The following is a 12,424-nucleotide window of genomic DNA, read 5'->3' as shown; positions in this document are numbered from 1 at the left end:
GCCTATTTTTGCCTCTGTCGTGAAGGTTTCCTTTATTAATTATTTTGTTTGAAAGCCAGGGCAATATTGGCATGTTTTCTGTAACTGCTTAGAGTTATATTTCTTTGTTCTTAAGGTCTCTCCTCAAGCAAGAGCTTTTGGCTTAAACTGGTTTTTCAATACTGCTTGTCACACAAAGCTCTCGCTTTTGTCGGTATGCTTTGAAGAGGACCCTCCTCCTCCCTCTTGTCCTTGGAACAGCCTCCACAATCAAATCTTCCCAGATTGCTGCTAATTTCACAAATTTTGCCTTAAAGCTTTGCAAGTTTAGAGCCAAGATTTGGCCCTCTTTGCCAATGAAAGGGGTTTTGGCGAGGCTAAAACTGACACAAGTATGAGACTATAAAACGTAACCGCACTTAGGCCATACAAGGACAGGTAAAAGCCTATGCGTCATTAGCTGCTAACACACGCCAAAAGCAAACCTGTGATCTCCATGTATTACTCACATGTGGTGGTTATTAGTCAGAATCGCAGTTTAAGCCCTCCGGCACGCCTTTACTTGTCTTTCCTTACTCAATTGTGAGTACATGTTCTTAAATCATGTCAAGGATTCCTTTTTTTTTTTTTTGCCTTGTCCTTAGACTATTTTTGTACACCAGATAGACTATGTTGTAGAAATACATTTTAAGCTGCATGTTAACCTCCTGAGATCCACTCAGAGAGAATGTCCCCAGAGAAAACACGTTTTGGACTGCTAGTCTCTTTTATATTGTGTGGGAATATTAATAAGAGAATTTTTAAAGGATGTTTTCTTTCCTCAAAGACAGTACAGATTACATAGTGACAGAGGTATAAAATTAGAGATGCACTTCTGCCAAAATCTGGATATGAACACTGGAGATGAAGATCAACCCTTTAGTAAAGTCTGAAGAAAAATCATAAATGTGGATTAAAAACAAAGCAATTTTTTTTTTTTCAGATGGTAACTTCTATCAGGCTGAGTTCATTTTCTCAAATAGCTTTGTTATGCTGTGGCATTGCTGTGACTGACTCAAAAACCAGCAACCTTCTACTGAATTTGAAAAGAATATGTAAATGGTTATGTAGCAACTAGGAAAACAACCATGGTGAGTAGTTGTGTTTTCCATTTTTAAACACAAAGCTATATAGAATCATAGAATCGTCAAGGTTGGAAAAGACCCTTAAGATCATCGAGTCCAACCGTTAACCTATCACTGCCAAGTCCATCTATACCATGTCCTCGAGCACCCCATGTATCCGTTCTTTAAATACCTCCAGGGATCGAGACTCAACCACTTCCCTGGGCAGCCTGTTCCAATGCTTGACCACCCTCTTGGTGAAGCTTTTCCTAATATCTAATCTAAACCTCCCCTGGGGCAGCTTGAGGCCATTTCCTCTCATCCTATCACTCGTTACTAGGGAGAAGAGACCGACCCCCACCTCGCTACAACCTCCTTCCAGGTAGTTGTACAGAGCAAGAAGGTCTCCCCTCAGCCTCCTCTTCTCCAGGCTAAACAACCCCAGCTCCCTCAGCCGCTCCTCATAACACTTGTGCTCCAGACCCTTCACCAGCTGCGTTGCCCTTCTCTGGACACGCTCCAGCACCTCGATGTCCTTCTTGTAGTGAGGGGCCCAAAACTGAACCCAGTACTCGAGGTGCGGCCTCACCAGTGCCGAGTACAGGGGCACTATCACCTCCCCGGTCCTGCTGTGTATATACCCCACAGCTACCTGACAAGATTGCTACTGATTAAGTATTATTCACTTCAATTCGTCTGACCCTCTCAGCCAGTTCAGTGTTTTCCAGGTGTGAAGATCTCATTGCAGGTTTCATTACAGGTTTCCGACACTGAGACAAGAACCATTTCAGCCTTTCCATACCAATAGAGCTAGACTGAGTCTCTGAAAGGAGAGGACATGTTTATCACTGACCTAAGTTCTGCCCTGTAAGACTCATTTTGACAAAGTACATGTTAACCCTTAATGAAAACTTTCAGTAGTGTGGTGGAGTGGAAAAAGGATTGAAATCCATATTTTTTTGCAGTCCATGTTTGACATTAAATCCCTCTAGTAATCCCTGTTACTTAACAGTTTGCTTTACTGTTTTAAAAAAAAAAAAAAATCATTAATCATCTTTTTCATTCGGCATTCCCAAAGGCAGACTGATTATAATACTGCCTTCTCTCTCTTTGTAAGCAAAATGCTGTTGGCACTGATGATGCTGTTGAAGCACTGCTTTTCTCTCATCTCGGAGACAGCTGTACTATATGCAGCTCCTCAAAAAACTATGATCCTGCCCAATAAGTATCAGGATACATTTGTGTTTCATTGACATAGTGAAAGTTCATTCAAAATACAAAATGCATTTTTTTCCAGTGACTGTGGAGAGTGCGAGCTGTCAGGGAGATCCCCAGATGACAAGTCTCCCCCCTTTTGAGGACTGTTATATTACCTTCCAATTAAAATCACGTAGGTTTTTTCCTTTGCACATTTGTAGGTATTTTTTGTACATTTACAAAGTAATGCTAGGATAAGTGTGCTCCAAATACACATCCACATTATGGTATTAAAGCTGTTTTAAGACACACTTTCATGCTAAGTCCTTATTTTTATCTCCTTCAGCATTATAGCCATGGAGCATTTGTGACAGACCTCAAAGCCTCCCAAGACTCCAGTTTTCCCTATTCTAGCTCCAACACTGCCATCAGACAGAGTTCACAGCAAATGCTGAGGCTCCTATTTACACCAGCCAGACCACCTTACATAATAACGAAGTACTCTTATACAGTGTTTACATTACATTAGCTTCAGCTAGGGTTAGAACATACTGTTCCATATAAAAACACAGAAACAAGACTGCTTCCCTGAATGAAGAGTTTATAGACTAAGAATACAAGGAGTATACCATGGGGCGAGAAAAGGCAGGCATGGGGAGATAAAAGCATTTATAAATGCATCTACAGAGACAATGTTTATAATTAGAGTAATGCAATTGCCAACCATATCCATCATCCCCTCATCTCCTCATGGGTATGATGGCAGAAATGGCTAAGGAGGTTGAAAAAGAACAGTGCAGCAGCTACAAATGCTGGTGACGAAGGGTATTTATAGGAAGAGGAACACCATGGGAGGAAGAATGGAGCATTTACAGGAGATAAGGAATGAGTGGGCAAGGCTTACAATGTTGACAGATATGAAGAGACAGACGATGCAATCAGATTTGCACACGAGGGAGGAACACAGTGGGCAAGTGCAGATAATAAGAAAAAAAAAAATAAGCTGGATCAGCTTAACAGCAAATGTTGATTAAGAAATTTTAAAAGGATACTTTGGTCAAAATAAGAAACAGAATACATTCCACGTGCTTCTTGGAAGGACTCAAAGGGATGATCCTGCAGTAATCAAGTTGGTGGATAAGACATACATATTTTCTTTCTTGCATAAATTGGTTCTACCCACTTGAGAAGCTGCCTTTTAGCATATATTTTATTGCTCCCAGCCTCAATTAAGATGCTCTTCTGCATTTTACATCTTAAGCAACAGCACAACATCAAGCGCACTAGCTTTTTTTATTTCTTTTTAAAGAGCTTTCATGATTCCATACTAACTTCACATAAATCGAACTGGTAGCCTAACACAATTTCATGTGCAAGATGGTATGTTTAGCAGCACAGTGTTCTTTAACATATGGGATTAATATTATGCAAAATACAGAATCTTGAAGGAGAAGGGATTGGTAATCTCCTTGCTGTAATGCTTCAGAGAGCAGGAGTATGAAAATATTATGCATTAAATGACTGCGTCTTCTAGAACCAATACTTTAAAATACCTTCCTCTCAGTTTTTGTATGATGTCATTAGGATGACAAAACTACATACATTTATTTAAGAGATGGACATTTCTTCTAAATCTCAATTGAATTCTCTATTTACTGAGCTAAATGCCTGAATGAGAGGTTACTAGCGATATCTCAGTAATATTGTTTAACCTTTAAAACACTGGTGCATACATTTAACGTTATCTGTATCTGCTTTTTGCCTCTAAGTATGCAGCAACATGGAGAGACTGCTGCAGTATGTTTATATTCTAATGTCTTCCTCGATTCACACATTTCCGTTTCATGAAATGGGTAACTGCGCAGTGTCACTGACTGCTAGTAATTATCAACAGTGCCACACGACCGGTCAACGTTTCCTTTCTACAGCTGACCCCAAACCACAAAAGATACTAAATTACTCAACTAGCTCTCCAAAAGATGGTCACAGTTCTCTTCTCTCGATTCTTTGATGACACTATAGAAATCAAATTAGCCTTTGCCCACTACAGCTTTCACTCTCAATCTACTCTCAACATCCAATGTTACAATAAACTCCTCTACCTAAGAGAAGAGGGCTCTAAGCACCACTTCAAAGACAAACTTAGCATGCAGAATTTCTAACTGCATGGGGCTTGCCAATTCACACGAGAGAAAGGTTAAACAACAGCTTTATGTATATATGTATAAAAATCAAAGGGCATACATCTTATGGTTTTCTATAAACAAATACCAGCTAATAAACAACAAAGATTAAAACCTTTTTTGTCTATCAATTGCTTCTCTTCTCATTCTTGAGCAGAAAGCCCTATTTTAAATTAAGTAAAATTATGTTTACTGAGTGTAATCTTGTAGCATTATCACCATCATAAGCACTACCTGCTCACTGAGAAGAGTCTCTGAAGACTTCAAATTGTAATAGTCATCAACACATGGATAAGATGGCTCCAACTCTCCTTATCATCAGGGTGACACAGTTCAAGTTCCTTGCTTTTCTAGCATCAAATCGATTAAAACAAGTTCCGTGAAACTAAATCTAGAAGTGAGAAAAATAATGTAGAATGAAATTACTGAAACCGCTGAGTATTGAGTGTGGCTGTCAGAGATATCCAAGTTTTAGGGACATCTGCAATATTTATTTCAAAAAGTCTACATAGATTCTGCTGGCTTTATGTTCACGTGTAGCCTGCATACAAGCCTGAATCTTAGAATGTCTTAACTCTTCGGAGACCTCTTAAACTGAATGGTGTATTTAATCTATATCCCATTAAAAATAAAGAAGGTAACTAAAAAGGCAGAAATATAACTTCTGAAACCTAATGGGACAGGGTTTCACAGGGTAATGCTTTAATATTTGTAGATCGCTAATCAAAACATGTATGACCACACTTCAGGGAATTCATTTTCAAAGCAATACCTATTGCAATTACTTAAAAATAAGAGGACTATTGTACATTTAATCATTACAATCAAAGAATACAATAATGTAGAAGAATTATAATTCTCTTTCAAAAAAAGACATCACAAGCAATCCCCAGACTTGGGTTTGTGCTTGAGGTATTTTTCCATATGGGAAAGACACATCTGAAAATTCAGAGCCGCTGTTACTGATGAGGGAGTTCATGAGTTAGCCTGAGTGAGGAACGTCCAACAGGGCCTCCAGAGCCCTCAGCTCGAAATTACTTTCTAGGAGGAGGCAAATGAAAGAATATAAAACCTACTAAGAGGGTAATTTAAGAGAATGCAAAGTATTTTTCTCTGTTGGAGAGCCGGCAGATGGTGAGCTATCACAATGTTCAGTATTATATACAGAAAACAATTACAGAGTTTGTGATCTAAAAGATAAGTCACTACATCAGGTTTAAACTCCTGCAAAATGAAATACATGTATAGGAAGAAAAATGAAACAAAAAATGACATCACCCTCAAAGCTACAGCAAAGAACATGTATACAATAAACAGTGCAATAACTTAATGCATCTCTTAACTGACAACATGCTTATTTTTTCCTTCTTGGCTTTTTTATGATGACAATACAGATTTTGACAAAGCTAGAAACCAGTCAGGATTGAACCAGAAAGAAAGGTCCCCAGACAAGACACTGAGTCTCGAATGTTCCCTTGCCAAATCACTACAACTGTGCTTAGGAAGTGCCTAGTCAATACTGGTCTGCAGATGCCATTCAGTAGTGTCATGGTGTGAATAATTTACAATTCAGCCACAAACAGGATGAAGAATTTCTAAGAGTGCATATGACTGCATTGCTAACTGCTGATTCAGTTAAGAGTTTCTTTTGGGTTTGTTTTTCATATTTTTTTGCCTTTGCAGAGTAACAGTAAGGAGCAGGAGGAAGCTAAGAGCAGATAAAAGTGCAGCTGCTCTAAAACATATCATAACCGTTTGCCAAAGGAATTTCAGACGCATGTGTAACACCATGCAATCCTTGGAAAACTGAGTCTTCCTTGTACTAGTGGCCTGTGTTCGGAAAGCTGAAATCAATGCCAACAGGGAAGTCTTTCAGATAAAAACTTGGAAGTAATGAGGCTCAAAACAATTTTTTTTCCTCTTGGAAGGCAGACTAAAAACCAAATACCCCTCCAAATTTAAACGTCTTGAGAACATTTATAGGAATTTATCTTTTCCCTTTACTTATAGGCTATTAGTTAGCTAATTATTTTCTTACCAAAGCACTAGAAAAGCTTGCTTTCATCTATGATGTATTAGGGCTTCAGATTTATAATCATACAGTTAAGATAAAGATATTGCCATACAGAATAACTTCTAACATCTTCAGTCATCTCTAACACAAGTATCAAGAGTGGGCAAAATGAGCAAATAATTTCTAAAACACATATAGTAAAAGATACATAGAAGATTTGTCAGTCCACAAATGAGTCCGACAAACAATTCCACTTATGGAAATTCTGTACTACACAGATACGTCACTTGAAGGGACAAAAAAAAAATTTGTCGTGTTTAAAACATCACAAGTGTTAAACCCACCCTCTTAATTTTGATCTGCTTTAGATCTGACAAGTAATTCCTGCTCTGATGGAGAATCTGACTGTACAAATATTCTGAGCGCCTAAGACAGCATTTAACTTTCATCTGGTAATCTAATAACTGTAAATGAGATGAACATAAACAAAGAATTTGTTTGGAGAGCCCCACCAGCTAATGTCCGAGATTGGAATGAATGGTCTCCTTTGTCTACCTAAAAGATGCTTTTCTAAGTGACCTCTGACATGTCACTTAAATTGAAAGTAGGAGCCTGAAGCTTTCATGAATCTGAGGTTATATTCCTATGTGACCTTTGCTAAAGGCTTTGAATTTACCTAGCATAAGTTATTACAAAAAAAATGGTTTGTTCAATTTAGAATATCAATGTGCTACAAGTAACATCAAAAATGAGCAACATGGAGTGTCCAAAAGAAAATTAAATGTAGGTCTCATGCAAAATAAAACAGTCTGATTTACTGATGTCTTTAAAATAGTGATTCAAGAACACTTGATTCAAATATATGCATTGCTGCAGGTACCTAAAAATCAGTAGAACACCACTGAGATTATAAATCTAATCATATTCATCTCCTTATAGTGGATTTATTAAATTATCAAAGATCTTGATTTCAGTTCATCAGCAGCAGCATCACAATCAAATAATGAAGCAAATTCAGAAGGAGGCTCATGCTGGAATAATCCACCGTGACTTAATATTTTAATTATGCATGTTTCAGCCTGCTAAAAGCTACTGCAAGGTTTTCCTTCACAAGTCAGATTCCCCCCCCCCATTGCCTAAATAAGTAGATAAGTATTCCTAGTTGCTTTGGTTTTATATCTCCATGGAAGTCTTCACAAATAATATGAATAAATGCCCTAATGCCTGGTTTAAAACTTCATTCCCCAAATCTGACCCAGAAAAATTTAGTATGCCAATTTCTGTGATTACTTTTTTTAAATAATTCCCAAGCAGCCTCCTCAGTGATCTAATTTATTTAAAGTAAAATTAGCTTTCTCTCCCTGTTCTTCTGGTATTAAAATTGCGCTGTGTCCCATTGTATTTTTTGGTGTTTTAATTTCATATAGTAAGACTAGCACTTTGATTGCTCTTCTCACACAACTGAGTATCAGCCTTCCAACGACTTCTGCCCACTCCGTACTTTTCACCTCAGTGCAAGTGCGACATGCCGCATGTGAGGCAATGACACCATCCTAATGGTATTCAAAAATTTAAATAACACAATATTAGCTTCACTCACACTAGTCATTTCTCCATGCATTGTTAAATAATACCGCACAAGCAAAAGAACAGCACAAAGTTGATACCTATAATTCCTTCTTTGAAATTATAAAGCCAGCGGACCAAAACATATGTATTGCAGTCCTGAAACACCACATCTATAAAGCCAAATCCATGCTCTTGACCATTGCAGTTAGGATATTCAGATAGACTCATAGCCTAAAGCCAAAAATAAAGCAGTACAGGAACAACTAATACTTGCTTTAAGTTTTAGTTTAAAAAACACAGTGATGAGAGTTTCCATAAGCTTTGCTTTCTACAGCCATCCCACCATCGCCTGGCAGTGAGTCACAAATGCAGTCACAAGTCACAAACCCCTGTTAGACAGAAGTTCCAGGTTTGCAGAAGACAAAAGCACGTTTTCCAAAGCAGTACATCTCAAGTACAGTATAAGAATAATATTCACAGCAGCACAGCTCCCTCTCAAGCACAAGGCAAATCTACAGCACAGTTGGGTCAAAGCTGTACTGCAATCAGACAGCAAAATCTAGGTCAAAAACTCACTGAGCGGGTACTGCGACAAACAGATCCACTGCTATTGATCAAAATCAGCTCTTTTCCAGGGTTTTGTAGAAGTTAAATTCATATTATCCATTTAAAAAATGCATATTAATATAGGTATGTTAATAAAAAATGCTTCCATTTATGAATAAGCAAACGCAAATGCAAACAAAATGGCAGCATCTCAAGTCTGACAAGTCAGCCCTAATTTTAGCAAAAGTCTTGCAGCCTAATGGAGCCACCACCTAAATTCCCTTTAGATTAAAAACTGAAGGAAAAAAGCCTGAGAATTTCTCCAAACAATATTAACTGAAGTCACATAAGCTAACTACAAAGCAGTTCTCAGAGACAAAAACTGGGCACAACTGCTTTCACACTTAGAGGAACATGAAAACCATAAAAATCTCATATTCCAAGAAAACTCAGTCAAATACTCAAGCTACATATTTTTATTATGCAATAGCTTCCACATCTCCTCACTGAAATGTAAAAATTCAACACCAGGACTACAAAGAGCATTGTAACACAGGGAACTTGCTCTTGCTATAAAACATAAGTACACAATTTTCCTCATTCCTTCAGAAGGACAAGGAAGCCCAATGTGTTATGCACAGAGCACACTTTCAGCAGGAAAAGGGATGACAAGGTCATCCAGGAGTGCTTTTTTCTTAATGACAATTCTAGTTAGTATTTATGCTGATTTTAGGAAAAAAATTTATTTAACCATGCCCACGAGTTAAATAAGGAGACAGAAGTACCCTTTTCCCTTTCCTTCCCATGCTACTTTTCACAGTTAATAGTATTTATTAAGATTATGCAATTGTTTTCAATTAAATTTTAAAATTGATATATATTAAGATTTCAAGTACGTTCACAAAATAAATGAAATTGAAATACGTAGAAATACTTGCAAAAATAAGTAATCACAGGAAAGTTGTCATAAATGAACTGCATAATTAACAGATCCTGACTTCCTATGATTTGAACATTTTCTCCCCCACCGCTTTCTTACTCCAATTACTGCAAGCTTCTCCGATACTCCTCTGATACCCCTTCCTGACACAGGAGGGCAAAACTCAGCCACCTGCCCACACCAGGGGTGTGCAGTCCAACACTCCAGCCCAGCAGGCAATTCTCACACATTTTCATGAAAGTTTGTCTTTGAGACCTTCATCTCTTTCTGATTCGGTTTAAGGACTAGCCTAAAAAAAGTAGTTGCTTGCAAAGCCTATTAGGTCCCTGGAAGATCTTGAAGCTCTCTTGACTTCTCTGGAATACTACCTGTATTTAGTAGTTATAAAAATATACACTTTAGCGCTTGCTACTATTTTCAGTGTATGCCTGATTCATATGCACATCAAGGGATTTATTAACACATAAAGCTCATCTTAGCCCCTCAACATGCTAACATGGAGATTAGTATTAGTGGATACAGTTTAAAGCAAATTAGAATAGAATTTTAAACATACCATAGCATGAAGAAATGAGACCCCTTCTACCTGACAGACTATTTTAGACAAAAATATAAGCCAGTGTGCTCTCAGCTCTTAAATCCACCAAAACAAAATATAATTCCTGTACTGAAGAATAAAAAGAAAAGTTTTGTTCAAAGAAAACCTCACTGTAGAAGAGGACAGTGCTCACAGAAAATCTGAACAGGACAACAGTTGGGATCCTTCACCCATCTCAGCGTAGGATATTACTTAAGCTTCTCATTCTTCAAGTGAGAAAAATCATGCTGGGTACGATATCATGACAGTTAAAAGGACAGTTGCCTTTTTTTATATACTCCCTATCATCCTAATAACAACCTACTAAATGTCTACTTCTGTGAAGCATTTTAAATAGTGCATTTTTAACTGATTTTATTGATCATTCAATACAAACAGAATTGGGGAAAAAAGTCAACCCAGGTATGCAGCTGAGTTGTAATACTAACTGATGGGCAATGTCCTGCTTGCCCTCAGAGGACTCCCAAACCTTTGTGTTAAGATTAAATATAAAAAAAATATATAATTTAAAAATGTACTAGAGAGTACTAAAAGAAGCAGCTTTTTTTTTGGTGGTGTGGTGCAACTGACTCCCCTTTACTATTTGAGTTTGTCTTTATGTTCTAATTATTCATAGCACACAGACTGGCTGGTTTGCCAGATAAAATGTGAATTTTAACCCTGTAGACATTGCCTATCATTTACACAGCTCTTTATATTTCAAACTTCATTCATGTTTGACAGACTAGTCACCTTTTATTGTAGTAGAAACGAAGTAAAATTCAACACGTACCCTGTAAACAAACAAATGCTTGAACACAAATGGAAAGATATTTTAATTTAAGGGGAACACCTAGATTTTGTAGCGTATAACTTAGTTATCTTTCAGAACAACATCTTGGGCCTAGGCTACTTGGATAACTTCCATATTAAAATGAGACAACTGAAACATACAGCAGAAAACTGCAATACAATAGAAACACTATTTTTCTTTGTATTCAGTATTTACTAAATGAGTCATATAATTCCCTGCAGCCAAATGGCACTGCGTTTGCTCTTCTTTTTCAAAGAAAAAACAAGTAAGGAAAATAGCTCTACTACACACAAAGGAATGTTTTTGTATTGCAGCTACCAAAAATAGATCTGGGCTTTGCCGATCCCGTTTCTTGAAAGCATGCAGTACTGAATAAGAATGAAAACCCACACAGGCAGCAGATGGACTCGGGGGATTTTGGAGCCAAGACCACTGCCATCTCTCAAAATTTCTCAGACCACCACCACCACCACTTATTGTCAACTTTGTGTTTCTTGTAGTTCTGCAAAGTCACTGCAGATCAGTTTTCCCTGCCTGTCAGGTCACACTTCAGGAGCCACTGGAACACAGATGAACCACAAAGACTTGTTATCTACCAGGGTCTACAAACACACACGTACTGGTAGCACCTCCTGAGCACGAATAATAAGGTACAGGAAGAAGCAGTAAACTATTTTAAGCACTTCTGGTAATTTTAAAGAAACAATGGATCAATTAGCTTGGATACTGAGTGTTCAACCTCTACTGCTTTAGAGGATCTCCTCTATAAGGTCTTCTCCTCTTCGGAAGCCCCCATCTCCCTTACCACAGGAGCAGCCTGCAGTCACTGCTGCCCAGGGCAGCACTGCTGCTAGACACAAAACCAGGTACTGTTTTGCTGGATCACTGGGAGACATAAACCAAGTGCATACCAACAGAATTTACTCTATCTTCAAGAAGCAGAAGGGAAAATAAAAAAAAAAATGTTCTTTGCATGGAAAAAAAAAAATTGAAAGCATGTGCAGTCTATAAGCTGGAAAGCACTGGAAAAAAATTAAAATCAGACTAAATGGAAGGATTTAACAGAGCTAACATTTGCAGCATGTGAGGCATGCAAAAAAAACAGACATCCCACAAAACGTCCCACTTTCTGATGTGCCTTGGACAAAACCACAGGGCTATCTACAGAGCACCAACCCTGACAGGATACTTAATGACTCAGGTAGTTCAAGCAGTCCATCTGTTGGTTTGTTGTTGTGTTTGTTGTTTGGGTTTTTTTAACCTATTCAAGGATTCTTGTTTCCAAAGGAAAAAAATGCTCTCCCATACACAAAATGTGATCAGGGACCTGCTTAGTGACTAACCCAGCTTTTACAGGAACAACGGCATTCGGGACTCATCTTAATGGGATCCCTCAGAAGGAAAAAAAAGAAAAAAAAAAAAATCTAATGAAGGACCATTCAAACATCAGAAAAAAAGTCAGAAGCAGCAAAGCACGATGGACACTGAATCACAAGGAATGT

The 12,424-nt window shown here is 37.9% G+C and overlaps 1 protein-coding gene across 3 annotated transcripts in view; it reads right to left on the bottom strand.

The window, feature by feature from the left end:
- Positions 1-12,424, bottom strand: part of SRPK2 (SRSF protein kinase 2) — a 152,547-nt gene that overhangs the window by 118,186 nt on the left and 21,937 nt on the right. The gene's annotated exons all lie outside the window — the stretch shown is intronic.

Source organism: Platalea leucorodia (assembly GCF_965183815.1).
Source record: "Platalea leucorodia genome assembly, chromosome: 4".
In the NCBI taxonomy this organism is placed as follows: Eukaryota; Metazoa; Chordata; class Aves; order Pelecaniformes; family Threskiornithidae; genus Platalea; species Platalea leucorodia.
This window is presented reverse-complemented; position numbering and strand designations above follow the sequence as displayed.